This window comes from Myotis yumanensis, unplaced genomic scaffold (assembly GCF_028538775.1).
Source record: "Myotis yumanensis isolate MYYU_CA2020_CCGP unplaced genomic scaffold, mMyoYum1.0.hap1 SCAF_3, whole genome shotgun sequence".
In the NCBI taxonomy this organism is placed as follows: Eukaryota; Metazoa; Chordata; class Mammalia; order Chiroptera; family Vespertilionidae; genus Myotis; species Myotis yumanensis.
The window spans coordinates 32,609,998-32,627,473 of record NW_027223754.1 but is presented as its reverse complement, the minus strand read 5'-3'; the positions used below and the strand labels follow the sequence as shown (position 1 = coordinate 32,627,473).

The 17,476-nt window shown below is 41.7% G+C and overlaps 1 protein-coding gene across 1 annotated transcript in view; it reads left to right on the top strand.

Annotated features, from left to right (window-relative positions):
- The first annotated feature begins 1,904 nt into the window (after positions 1–1,904).
- MYO16 (myosin XVI) overlaps positions 1,905–17,476 on the top strand; it is a 533,335-nt gene continuing 517,763 nt past the window's right edge. The window contains exon 1 of the mRNA XM_070408604.1: positions 1,905–1,970. The gene's annotated coding sequence lies outside the window, so the exon portion shown is untranslated. The remainder of the gene's footprint in view (positions 1,971–17,476) is intronic.

The window sequence follows — 17,476 nt, the reverse complement described above, 5'->3', positions numbered from 1 at the left end:
TTATATCTCACTTTAAAGAGAAAAATTACCTTTGGGAACTGAACCAATATTGACATCCTTAATAATATATTGCCTATATGGTTGAATAGCATAATCATTTTTTAAAACCTTATCAGAATCTCTTGTGTATTTGAAACCACTGTGATGACTGCATGAGCAGAATGTGATGGGAATAGCTCGAATACATACATGATGTTTGTGATTCATGGCTTTTTCTTTATATATTTTTTCTTTTACTGTCTTCTAATAACTATAAGATGATAATGTCGGAACTTAGATATATGATAGAAATAAACATATATCAAACATACCACCTATATTTGAGAAATATAAACAAGTTAGTGATATAAAGCCTGAACTGTCCCGCTCAATAAATCCACATTAGTATTTTAATAGACACCTTTTGTTTGATATCTGTAGAGTTTACGTGCCAGTTACCAGAGCTAACTTTTGGGAAGGTAAATTTGTGCGAAGTTCTTCCTCCATACAAATCTTACACTATAGACAGGCATGAAATGGTTTCACATATTGTGCAATACAATAAGCAGAAGCAGGTACTGTTCCTCACAGTCCATTTCTATTTCTTTGTGCCAATCTATGAAACAAGAAAACAATGAGCTGACAAACTATTATTTTACTTTTCATTCCTAGTCATTCTTACTATCCTACATTATTCTTAGTACCATGGTTGAAGTGCTTCGATAAATTCAATGATTTTGTAAATTATTTTTATAAGAATTAAATTTGACTTGGGACTCCACTCTTGTCACATTGTGTATGGAAAACATCTCCAGCCAAAACCGGTTTGGCTCAGTGGATAGAGCGTCAGCCTGCAGACTGAAAGGTCCCAGGTTCGATTCCCGTCAAGGGCATGTACCTTGGTTGTGGGCACATCCCCAGTAGGAGATGTGCAGGAGGCAGCTGATCGATGTTTCTAACTCTCTATCTCTCTCCCTTCCTCTCTGTAAAAAATCAATAAAATATATTAAAAAAAACACATCTCCATGGCAAAATGTGGACAGAGAAACATGTTTCCAGAGCCAACTAAGAACACAATTTGGGGGTGTGGGGATGGAAGCCTTCTATTTTGTTATGCAAATTGCAACAGGGAGCAGCATTTTCCTGGAGGAGAGCAAGGCTTGTCTTTGTCCCTGTTCGTCCTGTCCCATGCTGAAGTTCTATTTTGGAGCAGATTTCAGGAGAATCTCGGAAGCTTTCAAATACCAGAAGGGGAAGGACTGTGGCCTCTGAATCTATAAAAAGGGCCACTCGCCTGCCATAGTCCCGCGGTGGCCTTTGTTCTGGTCCGGCTGTCCACGGGGGAAGCCCACCCAGGTCACGGCTCCCCGGCCACTGGGCAGAGGATCCATGTCGGGGCCACCCCTTTCCCCTCCGCCTCCCACGCTTCTCGCCGAAGTCGGGACGGAAAAGTTTGCAGAGTGAGCCCCATTCTTAGATTGCAGCAAAGCGAGAGGCGGGAGAACCCGAAGGGGAGGATCGAAGGAGCTGGAATTGGAGAGAGAGGCGCGGTTTCAGACAACGCGTGAGAGCGTGGGAAGGAGGGAGGCAGGGGGCCTGGAGGGGGCCCCCCTGGAGGGAGCGGAGGGAGGCGACCCCGCATCCCGGCGGAGGCTGGCGAGGGAGACGCGGAGGGACAGCAGGCGCCCCTGGGAGCTGGAGGAGCTCAGCCCCGTGGCTGGCGGGGCGCGCGGGGAGGGGCGAGTGTGTTCGCCAACGCCGCGCTCCGACCGGCGAGCGAGCACAGCCCACCCGGTGGCGAGCGGCCGTCCCCAGCCCCGCGGGCCGGACAGGGTTCCCCGCGCCGCTCCGAGCGAGCCCCGCCCCGGGCGCAGAGGACCTGCCGCCCCGCGCCCCGGCTCAGCCGCGGCCCCGCTCCGGGCGCCCCCGGGACGGACCTCCGCGAAGGCGCGGCCCGCAGCTCCCGGCTCCCGCGGACCCTTCCGCCGCAGGTAGGAGCGAGGAGGGCGCCGTGCGCGGTCCCCAGCGCCGGGCAGGTGGCCGAGCAGCCTCGGGTCCGGGTCCGGAGGTCGGCGGGGAGCACCGCTCTCCCACCCCGCGGCGCCGGCGGCTCCCGGAGGGTGCGGGGCGCTCGCACCTGTGTCGCCGGTGCCCGGGGTGCCCGTCCGGAGTCCCGGCGCGGAGAGGGGGCGCGGGAGGCGGCTGGCGGTCCCTTTCCTGGAAAGGGGCGCGGGGAGGCGTGTGAATGGGAGCGGAGAGCAGAAACCCGCCGAACTCTGGATCTAGCCCAGCGGAGGGGGCGAGTCTGGCAGTTCGGAGGGACGGGGAAGCCGCCGGTTGCTAAGGGAGATGGGGAAACCGAGTGGCCACCTCTCCAGCCTCTGTGCGGGCGGCGGGGGGTAGGGGAGTCGTTCCCTTTTCCTTTTTCTTCGGGCATGGAAAGGAGCGACTACTTCAGAGAACAAAGATGTAGGGGGTGGAGGAGGGCTCCGTGGCTGCTGCCTCTCCTAGTGATCTACTGACCCCTGACCGCGACCCCCGCCGGACAATGTCAGCTCCATTGTCTTGGAGCCCGGCGACTACGTGTTGGACCAAGTAGGCGGCTCGGTACCCACCGAAGGCTCTTCATTCACGGCTCCCGCTCCCCGCCTCCCCCCGCCCCCCACACACACCCATCCTCCCTGGCTGGGTAAAACCAAGTAGGTCGGTGGAAGTGCTGGGTTTAATTGGTGCCTTTTATGCCCCTGAAAGTAATGAAGATGATTTCCATCAAGTTCTCTTAGCATTTCTATCATTTATGGAAAAGCTGTAGTTACTGCCCCTGGCTAGATCTCTGTTTTGGGGGAGGGAGCCAAATACATTTAAATTACGCGTTGTTTGCCATTTAGAAGAATGATCTAGCCATTGGAGGAGGAGGGACGGTGTTCTGCTAAACAGACCAGGTAAAACTTAGCTGCTCTGAGTTGGCCAGAGGAGTCCGTGAGTAGAAAAGGCAGGTGCGAAAGGCAGGTGCGAAAGGCGGTCCTTGTCCTGCCAAGTGCCTGAGCCCAGAAAGCGCTCGTCCTCTCTGAGCCGTGGGCTTTCTTTGAGGACCTCGGAAATGACTGGGATCTCGGTTCAGGGGAAGGGTCAAATGTCCTGTGCATGATTGCCCTGGGCTGGGGGTATTTATGAAGCCCCTGCAGCCTATCCATGCATCGCTTAGTGATTTTCACTTAGAATTAGCACGAAGAACAGGAGACGCTGGAGTCATCCATGAGCGCCTGAAATCAAAGCGCCGGGAGGGAGGAGGGGGCAAGCACCTGCCTGCACCCTCAAGCTCCTCTCTGTGGGATAGCCGCCCACATCAATTTTGCTCTTAATAGCGTTAAAGTCTTTCTGAAGGTCATTTGTCATCCTGAATTAAGGCTCCTGCAATAACTACAACAACAAAGTCTGTCTGTATGAAGATGTTTCGTTTATTAAAATTACACAAGTGTCTGTGACATATACTTAACATTAACAGCAGCTGTGGCTCCTCATCACCTGTGATCCACCTAGGTGAGCAGATGAGATTTATATTTGATGGGCTTCTTTGAAACCGGCATATATGGCATTGTTTAGAAAACAGTATTAATATGCCTCATGGATGTATTCATCCCTATAGAAATCATCCAGAATGTGATATTTGCTTATTCAAGGAAAATAAGATTAATCAATACAATTTCATCTCGAGGGCATGGTGCTGTGTTTGATTTTAGCTGTGTCCTACAAGAACTGGGGGGAGTGAAATGATTTATTCAGTGTACGCTAAGATAGTGGAAGTATTTTACTTTGCTTGTGCAATTAATACTTGAAAGATTTTTTTCCCCCCTCTGATGTGAGAATGCATGAAGATACAAACTCCAGTAGCTGTTGTGGCAGGCTGTTAATGTGATCTGTGGGTAAGTCAGTATGCCTGCAGATAAAGGAGAATGCACACTAAATATGAACCCCGTGCAGAACATGGATCTTCTTGAAGGAAATTAAATAAAAATAGAAACATGTCCTGCTCCTTAAGAAATCAGAAAATAAAATCTGTTGAGTAAAAGCATAATACATATGATGCACATAATATGTGTGTGTATCTTTATGTATCTGTGTAACTTGCAGATCATTAAATGTGTTCAAACACTTGCATAAGTGAGAAAAGACATTGCATTGGAACTGGGATATTTGAAAATGATCCTTCTTTAAACTTGAGACTGTGGTTGGTTAGCTGAGCACTTGAAATGTTCAGCTCAATATAGCTGCCTTTCTGGGACCGTATGGCCAGGGCAAATCTGGGCCAATGACAGCACATGTTCCTAGAACAGTGATGGCGAACTTATGACACGTGTGTCAGAGGTGACACACGAACTCATTTTTTTGGTTGATTTTTCTTTGTTAAATGGCATTTAAATATATAAAATAAATATAAAAATATAAATCTTTGTTTTACTATGGTTGCAAATATCAAAAAATTTCTACATGTGACACGGCACCAGAGTTAAGTTAGGGTTTTTCAAAATGCTGACACGCCGAGCTCAAAATGTTCGCCATCACTGTCCTAGAATGAGAAAACGTCAGGGTGAAAAGGGACCTGTGGAATGATCTTTCCAGCCCCCATTACTACAAATGAAGAGAATGAGGTCCAGAGGATTTAGGCCATTTTTTCAAGACCACAGAGCTAGATCTTGACAAGGTCCTTCGTCTTCCCTGGGAACAGGAGTGTCAGATGTGTGGGAAGGTAGGGGGTTTGGTTATTTCCCTGAGTGGAAGGCCCACAGGTGAATCCTTTGGTAGGTGGTAAGTTTTTACACCGGTGATCTTCTCACTCCTCACCTCACCCCTTTCCCATGGGGTTCTCCTTCTACTGGCCATCCTTTTTTTCTATTCTTCTCTGTATGAAGAATAATACATTGTTCTGCAGGAGTTCCAGAGTGCAAAAAAGTGAGCATATCAAGTGAACAGGAAAGATTAAAAATGCATCCAGTTTACCCATGTGGGTTTAAGAATGATTCAGGCATAAAAAAGATGATTTTTGCCTGAAGTGCATTGAGGTGAGGAAGCAGTTATAGGAAGTAAAGTGTCTTCACCCATAGAAACTGAGAAGCTCATAGTCACCACACCTGACCATTTCATTTCATAAGTTGCTTTTCTACCTAAGATCTCCCTTGATACAACTGGTCTTGGGAGGATGCAGGTGGGCATGGTCATTCATTCCGCATTCCCCATTTCAGATCACGGAAATTGGTTTCTTCTCCTTTGTATGGAAGCTCTCCTCCCTCCCCTATCCCCCGGCAAAATTAGTTGCTCTTCATAGATGATCATCATATTGTATGTTTACCACCCCAACTCTGTTTGTTTTCACCTTCGTATCCCAAACACTTGCCCAGAGCGTGGCCCCCAGTAAGGCTTCAGTCATTGCTTTTAGAATATATTAAACTAATGAGTTCATTTAAATCAAGCATTTCTATTCAACTGGCCTCTTTTAATCAGGGACCTTTTTAAAGGGAATGTGCCAATAATTTTTAGATGATAAAATGATGAAAATGTATTAACAGCTCTGTCGTGACATTTCCTGAGCATGAGCAGTCATTCAAGGTCACAATAACTTGACTTAGAAAAGGAGAATGCACATCTCTAAGGACTAGGGCAGGGTGCTCCCTGGGCTGCCAATTCTGCATGCCCCAGAGGTACCCGTAAGAGTGGATTTCCTCAGCCTACCCCAGGCCTACAGACTCAGAGTCTGAAATGGAACATAGGAGTCACTCTCATCGAGCCCTGAGTGAATTTCATAAGTACTGCATTTGAGATCCACAGTGAGATGATCATCCAAGAGTTTACCGTCTCCTCCCTCCAGATAGACGCGCCTCTCCTACTTTATATGGAATCGGCAAAGATGTTCTTATTTGGTTAATCTCATGTTTGATTACAGCAATTAAGGAGACGACTATAAAGCAGGTCATTGGTTCCAAGGAAGTTTAGATTCACATTATCTAACTGTAACTAAAAGTATACACAGACAAAATGATGTTATTTTCAGATAGATTGTCAACTTTAAGATGTGGAATTATATCAACTGATTTATTTTATATACCACACTGGAGTATAATACTTTGTACTGTATATAATTGTGTTAAAGGAACTATTTTAAATGACCTAGCCTTTTTATTTTCTGTAATGTGTTTATTTCTGTGAATATGAAAGAAGCTGAGAGTAGAGTGCTTACACTCACTCTACTCGTTAGAGTTCATTCCTCAGGCTTTGTAATCCAGCTTCTATTCAGAGGATGCTGCTGAACTAGTTTTCTCACTCTTCTGTCCCCTCACTGAGCAGCATTTGAAAGCTGACATCTCACCCCTTAGCTACCTCTGGTTCCTTTCTGTCTCCTTTGGCTTTGCTGCTCTTGTCCAGATCCTCAGATTGGTTCTCCCATGCTCTCTCCTTTGGCCTCGCTTCTCCTGCTTCCACACTGCACCAAGTTTCTCCTTTGTTCTCTTTATGCCTGTGGCTGAGCTCCAGACCTGCATCTCCAATCCTGAGTTTTTAGGGTATTTTTAGACCTGTATCTGCCTGCAGGACACTTTAACTGTGTGTTCCATACCAAGTCTGATTTCATTTATCCAAACTGGAGTTCATAATCTCTGTTACTGTCTTCAAGTCTGCCTCTGTTATTCCTGTTTTTTTTTTTTTTTTTTTACTTCTTTTCTTTCCTCTCCAAGTAGTAGAAGAACCATCCACAGTCTTTTCATTTATTTGCTCTTCCTTTTCCATCCCCCACTTTCCATTTTGCATCAGTCATCAAGTCTTTACAATTTATCTCATAAATATTGTTGAGATTAGTTTTCTCTCCTCTGACCTTTTATGAGTGACCTTAGTCAACTCTTCATCACCCCCTGCCAGGGGTAAGGGCTCAGTTCCTTATTCATCTTCCTGCTCTAGTCTTCCCTTCACATCCAGGTCTTAGAGTTGCCAGAGTGATTTATCTTAACTGCAAATTGGCCGAGGATTCTTGTGGAAAAGACTTCAGTGATTTCCCGTTACCCTTATCACACAGTGCATGCTCCTCTGCAGATCCTACCTTGTCCTTCTTGTCCCCACCCTCCAGCCTCCCTTCAGCTATCCTGACCTACATCCCTGCCCTGGACAACACCAAGTTGCTTGGAGTCCCCCAATAGGATTTAGCATTTCTTAACGTGGAGACTGTATTGGTGCTCCTATGGGCTGTGGGTGTGCTTTTTCTCACTTTGCTCACCTGGAGTCAAAGGCAGACCATCTTTCTCCAAACACCCATGTCCCATGGATGTCCCTTTTTGGGTCTCTTTTATACCACAAACATCTTGTGCTTAATGTTCAGTGTTCCCTACTGCGTTTGAATATCTGACTTTCCCCTGTGCTGTAATTATTAGTTCCTTACTCATCTCTGTGTGTCTAGGTTGATTAGATGTTATATGAATGGATATAAGCATTGCACAGGCAAAAGGCAAGTTGCCTTAGGGGCCCGAAAAATATCCTTTGGAGATTTTTGCCCCATAGTTCCCTATACTGTGACCACTTGGAGCCTTCATCTCACTTTTGTACACCAGAAGTAATTTTAGAGTGTGATAAAGAATGAAAAGCATTTACTCGAGCAAAAGGCAACCCAGAAAGCACAGATTCTGGTAGCAACTTAAACCGGGTTCCACTGAAACAAAGGGGAGGCCATCTTTTATAGAGAAAGTTCCTGCCCAAGTTCCCAATTTTATGTGAATAGGTTACCAATTCTGATTTGTCAGTTTAGATACAAATGGAGATACAGTTTGTGCAGTTATGGTTAGACAGGGCAGGTCTTAGTTACTTGGTAGAAAGATGAAATGAAACCAGGTCAACCCTGCAGTGGTTGACTCAGACTGTGTAAACAAGCCGGGCACAGTGAGGGAGAGGTTTTTCCTGGTATACAGAATACATGATGAGCCCTGTCAGCAATTGGCCACTAGACTATTATTCATAAACTAGAGATATGGTGCAAAGCATTTGTGCACTGGAGCGGGGGGGGGTGGGGTGGGGGGTGCCTCAGCCCGGCCTGTGCCCTCTTACAGTCTGGGAACACTCAGGGGATGTCCGCCTGCTGGTTTTAGCCCAATCCCACCTGGAGGATCAGGCCTAAGCCAGCAGTCAGACATACCTCTCACAGTCCCGGGCTCTCGCAGTCTGGGACCCCTCATTCCTTACTGCCTATCTGCAGCAGAGGTGGGAGAGGCTCGTGCCACCGCCGCTACACTCGCCAGATATGAGCCCTGCTTCTGGCTGAGCTATGCTCCCCTTGTGGGAGTGCACTGATCACCAGGGAGCAGCTCCTGCGTTGAGCGTCTGCCCCCTGGTGGTCAGTGTGCGTCATAGCGACTGGTTGTTCCACCGTTTGGTCGATTTGCATATTAGGGTTTTATTATATAGGATGTGGGCCTTTGTTTGGCTATGGGGAGTTCATCCCAGCAAATCAGTTCCTTCTCAAGGTTCACATTGTCACTGATGGTTGTTGGTGCCAGTTTCACACTGATAGGAATCTCTAATCTTGGGTGCGGTAAAGAAGAAAGTCAGTGCAAACATCTCAATTGTGATACATCATGGCTGTGAAAACAGTGCCAGTGGAGAAGCTCAATCTATTACAGCTCAATTATGAAGTAGCACAGCTGTGGTGGTACTGGGGGGAGGCCTCTCTCTGGCTAGACAGCTGTGGTCTGTAGGTGTCTGCTGTGCTCTGCCCTGCTCTTCTCCACTCTGGTCTGCCAAGATGTCTTCAGTGTTTCAGCTCCAGGGGGGAAACCCAGTCTTCTGTCTTCAGTGGAAGCACTCCCAGAGCCAGAGGAGACATGACTTATATAGAGAGAAGTCCTCACCCCTGAGTGGTCCATCCTCATGCAAATGAGGACTCCAAATCCTTCCAGGTTGATTGGTCCAAAAGGCACTGTTCCGATTGGTCAGAATATAGCTACTCTGGTCCATGAAGATGCTAAGGGGGATATAGCTGTGAAGTTTTAATTGATTTCAATCCTTTTGATTGAAATACAATCCCAGCAACTCCTTTTGAAGGGCTGCTCACATGGCAGGAGCACAGTGTGGGCAGGGAGCTCAGTGCAGGCTTCTCCCCGAAGTGCAGATGCTGTTTTTAAATTTGACCCCAGTTAGTCACAAGGAGCCTTTCTTGGTAGGTATCTTCTTTCTCATGGTCCACAATGTCAAATGAGTCTTCCTCCTCAGGGTCCACACTTTTTATTCAATCTCTTCTCTCTTCCATTTCCCCAGATCCTACCCTATTGATTCCTCTGACTCTTCATCTCCCTCTGCCTCCTATGAAAATCCTCTGTTCAATTTACAGATAAGGAAAAGAAAACCCAGAGAGGCTGAATAATTTATTCAAAGTTACACTGCTAGCTTAGGGTAGATCAGGATTTGCATAGAGGTCTGATTATTAATTCTGTGCTCTTATCACTGAGCAAAATTCCAGGTTCTCTCTTTTTAAGAGATAAAAAAAATGTGTGTTTTTTTTAACAAGTGCCATATAGAATATCATTACAGCCTAGGACCACAAACCATACCCCAAGGGCCAAATCAACCTGTAGCCCATTTGTGTACTGCCCATAAGTCAGTGGTTCTCAACCTGTGGGTTGCGACCCCTTTGGGGGTCGAATGACCCTTTCACAGGGGTCGCCTAAGATCATCGGAAAACACATATATAATTACATATTGTTTTTGTGATTAATCACTATGCTTTGATTATGTTCAATTTGTAACAATGAAATTGGGGTTCACCACAACATGAGGAGCTGTATTAAAGGGTTGCGGCATTAGGAAGGTTGAGAACCACTGCTTTAAGTGAAACTGCACTATTCACATTTTTAAAGGATACCAAACAAAACTCAAAATAAAGAATGTGTGACTTACCCAGACCCCATGGCCCTGATTGCTCAAAATATATACTGTCTTGACCTTTACAGAGAGTGTTTGCTGAGCCTGATACGAGGAACAATGGGACTAAAGGTGAAGTTCAGTGAAATTTATGTGGAAACTGACTTTGGTAAATAAACTGGACATAAAATAAGTTGTAGATTTACTGAATTTAAAGAAGCAAAAAATGAAGGTAGAACCTGTACTTCATTCAAATGGTTGATACCTTTTATTTATTTCTTAAGTTTTTGATGCTTCTCATTTATCCATGAATAATTACCATAAAAGACATTGTTAGAAGTAACTAATACAAGTAAAATAAATTAGGTAAATCCTCATAAAAATCACTATGGACATTTTTGGTTAATAAAATGTGATTGAAGATAGGAGTAAGGGTGAGTTTGATGTCCAAGTTCTCACAAGCTGAACTGAATTTTACATAAAAATAGGCATTTGAATATTTTATTTTTATAAATAAACATTGGATTCATTCTTTTTCATTTTTATTACTGGAATTAGTTGGTGTTTTAAAAATAAACTTGGGAGGTTAAAGCCTCTAGCATGTGGAACTGTATGCCTTTAATGAACGCATTTAAAATATTAAATAGTTCCTTTAAGAATGATAAAGTCTTATTCAGGCTTACTCATTTTCTTTCTAATTTAGATTCTTGGTTATAAGCAGCTCAGTAATATGTGGTTGGGAGTCCCTGGGTAGACATCGCTTCACGAGCTCTGAAATCTTCTTTCAAAAAGTCTATTAATATGCCTTTTATCTTTACGATTTGGAATGGCAAGTCATTAACTTTACATTTATTTCACTGATTTAAAATTAAATGCAAGAGCAAGACAAAAGAACTTTGGCACAAGAAACAAATAACTTTATTAGAACAGAATACTGAGAAAATATATAGCTTGCTATTTGTTTAGGTTTTAGCTTGCTCTTTCAGTGTAAAGCAACAGTTTTCTGGAATAAACCTAAGACATGTTATTTCTTAGGAAAAGGCTTGCTAAAGCTACAAATAGATAAGAATCCAAATAAGGATGGTAACCCGTTTTCTTAATATAGATGGGTAACAGAAGCACTGGCGTGGGAAATTGTAATGCAGTGTAAATGGTCAGTGAGAGGGTGAGCTTGAAGTGGACCAGCCCTGCTGGACAAGCATTGCTTGGAGTTCCAGTCCTGCTGCTTACTTCTCTGGGACCATGAATACATGACAGAAACCTTTCTGGACTCATCTGTTACATGAGTGAGCAAAGTGCCTGCCTGGTAGGTTAGATGTGAGATTCAATGAGATGCAATTGGCTATATGTGAGTAGCTCAGGGCTCATCGCTGAGCAGAAGCTCTGTAAACATCAGCTATTGTTACCCGCCTAAGTAGCTCATAGCAGAGTGGATTTTGAAATGTTAGGAGGAAAGATGATTATATCCCAGTGGACAGAAATTGTAAAATCAGAAATGACAAAAAGAAAATGGGAGGCTTTAAAAGCAACGTGACTTTGCAGTCACACGTTATTAAGAAAAAGTCACATAGAAATGTCATGTCACTCCCCAGAGCCACCGGTGAGATGACATTTCGTCAGGACACGTGTACAAGGTGGAGATTTGGGCAAATGTCCAAGCAAAGTAAGAAAGAAGAGTAATGTGAACCCACCCATAAGAAGAATGTCAGAACTAAATCTTATCATGAGTGCAGGTATTAAAAAGTGCTAAAGAGAATAAACAGGATTATTTTTGTCATGCCTACAGTAAGAAGAGCAAGGCAGTGGTCAACTTCTGTTTAGGATTGTTGATATAAACAGTAAAGATGATATAAAAGTGGGTGTATCCATCAAGATTCTGGTCCCCAACCTCTGTATCAAAGGGAATGAGTTTTAAAAAAGAAAACAGTTTAGAATCTTGGAGTAGACCTTAACATAGGTGAGGAAATTAAAAACAAAATGTAGCTCTTTTAAGTGAAATCAGATTAGGTTAAACTTTTTGGGGAAAAAAAAAGCCATTGTGATTTTGATAGAGATTGCATTGAATCTGCAGATCACTTTGGGCAATTTGTGTATCTTATTAAGTCTTTTAATTCATCCACACAGGCCATGTTTTCATTTATCTTCTTTAATTTCTGTCATTAATATTTTGTAGTTTTCAGCATACAGGTAATTTGCTTCCTTGGTTAAATGTATTCCCAAGTATTTTTTTAATGACATATATTATAAATTGGATTATTTTATTAATTTCCTTTTAAGATTGTTTATTAATAGTATATACTAAACACAACTATTCTAACAGTTATTTGTGTGTGTGTGTGTGTGTGTGTGTGTATGTGTGTAATATAGGGTTTTCTACATATAAGACAAAATAGATGATTTTACTTCTTCCTTTTCAATTTGGATGACTTTGATTTTTTTCCTTGCCTAATTGCTTTGGCTAGGACTTTCAGTACTATGTCGATAGAAGTAGTAAGAATTGACATCCTTGATTTGTTCCTGATTTTATAGGAAAAGCTTCTAGTTTTTTGGTACTGAGTATGATGTTAGTTCTGGCCTTTAATATAATCTTTATTATGTTGAGGTAATTTTCTTTTATTCCTAGCTTCTTAAACATATCACAACAGGGTGTTGAATTTTGTCATATGATTTTTTTCTGTGTCAATTGAGATAATCATATGAATATTAGTCTTTCTGTTAATGTGGAGTATAAATTAATTGATTTTCATATATTGAAATATCCTCTCATCCCAGGGGTAAATCCCACTTGGTCATGTGATCCAACTGAGTGAGGCTCAGGACTTTTCTTCCCTTACTGAGAGTCTCTCTATCTCTCTCTGTCTTTCCACACTGTCCTACTGTGGCCATGACACTGTCATGACAGAAACTGGCCTATAAATAAAGCTATCACAAGATACAGCATAAGTTGAATGAGTAGAGAATGGGACTAATGCCATGATCAATCAGCACCTGAAACATCCCTCTTGTCATTACCTCTGAACTAGAATGTTTGTGGGTTACACAAGGAATAATGAATAATGAATTCTTTTAATTGAATTTTAATCTTTTAAAAGTGAGAATTATAACACTCATAGAGAAAAATGCATATAAATGCACACTTAACTATAAGGTAAACACATGTATCAGGAAATAAACTATTATAAGCAACTCCACTACCCACTGCCCTTTTTTAGGTATTGGTTTCTTCTGCTTTTCTGTATAGCTTTATCATATATGCATCGCTAACACTGTGGTTTTCTTCAGTCTGATGGTCAACCTAATGTAAATGGAATTATCAATAATTGTTGCATGAGTTGTTGCTTATTCAGTTTCATTGCTGGACACATTTCTTTCAGAATGTATTTATCCATTCTGCTATTACTGAGCTTTGGTATTTTAGTTTTTAACTTGGGTATAATATGAATAATGCTACTCAGTCAAGTCCTGGCATGCCTTCTAGATGAATATGTGTATTTATGTATGTATGGTGTATGCCTGGGAGGGAAGGGTGTAGTCATTAATATGAATACTCTAGATCAGCGGTTCTCAACCTGTGGGTCGCAACCCCTTTGGCGGTCGAACAACCCTTTCACAGGGGTCGCCTAAGACCATCTGCATATCAGATATTTATATTACGATTCATAACAGTAGCAACATTACAGTTATGAAGTAGCAACGAAAATAATTTTATGGTTGGGTCACAACATGAGGAACTGTATTTAAAGGACCGGAAGGTTGAGAACCACTGCTCTAGATGATTTAGATAACATTTTGAAGTTTATAATAGATTGACATTTTGATCCAAGAATAAGGTGGAATTTATTAGGGAGAATTGTAAGCTTTGTTGATAGATTCAAAATATCAATAACACAGGTTCAAAATGTCTAAGATATGTTTTGATAATAGAATAATTGGAATAAATATGTGGGTGGTAGTTGACTAATACTCAATGTAATACGCCCAATGCCACCATAATACATGCAGAAATGCTACTGTCATTGAAACTTAGTGTCGAATATCCTGAGTAGTTGAGTTTACATTTAAAATAGTGTGATCATTTTGGGGAGTTATATATAATTAAGGATTTGACAAACTGGAATATATACTAAAGGAAATAAACCGGAATGGTTAAATCTCAGAAAGACCAATGTGAAAAGTTTATCCTGGGAAAGATATACCCTGAAAAAGGGTAGAGAGAATGTTGTTCCTTTCATGTTACCTATTTGTTATCTCTGTGTAGTCAACCTTGGAGCAGTGGGAGGGGTAGGACCAAACTGTATTAAGGCATATTTCATGTGTTTAATAGTTTAATATAAATTTGGGCTCTAATAATTTCAAGGAAAGGAAAAGATTTAACACATAGGGAGCTCACCATCAAATAAGTTTCAAATAGAAACAGGAGATGTCTAGATGTTCTGGGTTTAGGTGGTCATTCATTAGAGTCTTTTCAGTATTATCTCTTTCGAGGGATGTAGGAAAAATTCACAGCCCCAAATAGGGACATCCTGGGAACCTTAAATCTCCTGCTCCAAGCATTTCTCCACTTCTTGAACAGAGAGGTATTTCTTAATCCTAAATTATAGCTTCCATTCACCGTGTGTAATGTGACTAAGACAACGGTACCTGTTTTCCATATAAATAATTGCTACTTGAAAAGGGTTAAGGTCAAAACAAAGGAAAAAGTAACTTCTAAGGATAGATATGTAAAAAATGTTGTGCAAAATCACGAGCCATCGTGATCATGTGGTCTTCTTTAGAGTTCTAACTTACCTAGCTCAGGACAGTCTTGATTTACAGAAGCAGGAATTACATTGGAGAGGGTTCTTGTTAAGAAAAAAGGATGTCAGAATTCAAGATGCTTTACAAATTCAATGATTACTTTAATTTTCCAAGACAATTTAATAGCATTAAAAATATCAGACCAAAGGATGGACATACATTTAATGATGTGTCCTGAAACTGACACACTTAATAAAAGCAACACCATCCCTAAATATCTTGGAATACATGCTGCTTTAAAAGTGTTTAAGAAAATAGAAAAAAAGAAATCCTATTGCTTAGATATTTTCATATTTTTGAGAGATCAGTAGCATAATACATTTCTTAGGTCTGCAACATGATCATCTTACCAGAGGCAAGAAGTCCAGATTTCACACAGGTGAGCACAGAATAGTTTAATCTCGCATAGCAGATGGCTCCAGGTCAGTGGCCAATAACAATTTGTAACACACCAATGACAATGTAAGGAAGCCAGTTCTCTCTTTGGAATGCAACCTGCTTTATAAACCAGACTGGTGACTTTTTCTGTAGGATAGAACTCTGTTTATCTCTTCCCTTCCTTTCTTCTTTTCTTCCTGTTTCCCTTTTTTCCTTCCTTCCTTCGGTCCTTCTTATCTACGGATTTAATTGAACTTAGTTGTTTTCTTGCTTGGATAAAAGTACTGCATATATAAGCACATTTATGTTTAACTGGCTGTGATACACAAATTTCAACATTGTAAATAACAGTATAAATAAGAGGCACTTGGCCAAAATAAGCTCTATGCAAAATCACACACAGTGTATATCAGGGCAAAAATCTAACTTTTACCCAAAGTCCAAATGCTTTGTTGAAAATTTACAAAAGCTACCTCCTAAATGGACAGTATGTAAAAGGAACAACATGAACACTATTTATGGTTTTCAAAGTAAATGTACTAGGTAATGGCTCTCCTGTCTCCTCTTCCCCTTTAAAGAAGAAACGGAAGTTACTGGCATTGTATGAATTAACTGAAAACACAAGTTTTCAAAAGTTAAGAATATTTGTACATTTTAATACAAATATTCCTTGACATGACAGCTCTGGGACCATTAGTTTACAAGGTAACAATTTATTACAGTTTTGAGTATATTGTTACTGAGGAGATAAACTGAGGATAAAACTTGTAACATATTACATTTCTTTGAGTTTCCATTGACCTTCCTTCTCTCTCTTCGTTCTTCCCTATCTCCCTACTTTTACATGACCTGGGGCAAGTCATTTAATGTTAGGGCAATGGTGTCCTAATTTATAAAGTGTGCATCATAAAATCTGTCTGGTCTGCTTCAGATTTAGTAAGCATTCAATGAAATGACGCATGTGAAAGTCATTTTAAAATCTATATATGCTCTCTATACACACTATATATTGCTAATATATATAACAAATAAGTAAAAATGTACAATTACAATTGTAATGAAATCATGTCATTTTACTTGAAAAGATCAATTTATATGTGTGAGTAAATATATAATTAGACTATATCTGTTATTTGGATATCAGAAATAATTTTTTATATCTGCATTACGAATTTGAGACTCTATTTTTTAGTACGTTGCCAATAAGTATTCATTTGGGGAATTAATAATCTTGAAATCTTGACTTAATAAAATACGGCAGTTCCATTGAACAAATTGGTATTTGTCAAGGAGAAAATTGGCTAGTAAAAATCTATTGACAATCTGTTATATTTTTACAATTCTATTAAATTATAATATACATAGAAATTCTCTTCAGTCTCAGATACATTGAAGTCAGTAAACTTATAACACACTCTGTGATGTGGACAATCAATGTAAAAACACAGAAGACAAATGAGATTGCATCAGAATAAAAGTGTGTATTATCAGAAGTGAAGATATTGCAGTGACTAAGAGCTCTTTCTTCCAGCATTGACTAGCAGCAGATGCTCTGACACTCTTCTTCCAGCCGACAGAGAACTGGCATTTGTTAGGATTTGGGCCAATGGACTCAAATTACTCTGTGTAATGGGTAATTCCATCTTGCATATGTCCTCCCCCACCCTCATCCCGCATCCCGCCTCTCCCTTCTTTCCTTTCTCTCTCCCTTTTTTTCATTCTTCAACTAGAGGCCCAGTGCATGGATTCATGCACATTGAAAGAAAATTAATGAGAAGAAATATTTTAGAGGCCGGGAGGGACCACAAGAGGTTGGCTCCAGGGTGTGTCTGGCTCATTTCGCCCAGTCCCGATCGGCCGGACCCCAGCATCAAGCTAACCTACTGGTTGGAGCATCTGCCTCCTGGTGGTCAGTGCGCATCATAGTGACTGGTCGAACGGTCAAATGAACAGTCGGACACTTAGCATATTAGGCTTTTATTATATAGGATTCTTTCTTCCATTTTCTTTCTTCCTTCCCATCTTCCTTTTATCCAAAGTATCTGTGTGGCTGTTGGGCTACACATGAGATGGGAACAGCACATGACATGTTCTCTGACTTCCTGGGACTTACCATCAAATGAAGAGAAGGGAAATAAGCATGGGAAAAAGGCAAGGCAGAGCACAAGCCAATGTGTGACTGTCTGACCCAGCAAGACAGGAGTAGACAGTGCATGCTAGAGACATTCCCAAGAAGGGCAGAAATTCCCGAGAATGACACTAAGATGGTTGGGGAAATTTCATGGAACTGCTGTGAATCTTAGATGCCTGAAGGACAGATATAGTTAAGTTATCCTATCTAATAATAGACAAACCTGGTAATTAACCATATCTCCGCTATGCTTCCCATTGGCTAATCAGCAGGATATGCAAATTAACTGCCAACCAAGGTGGC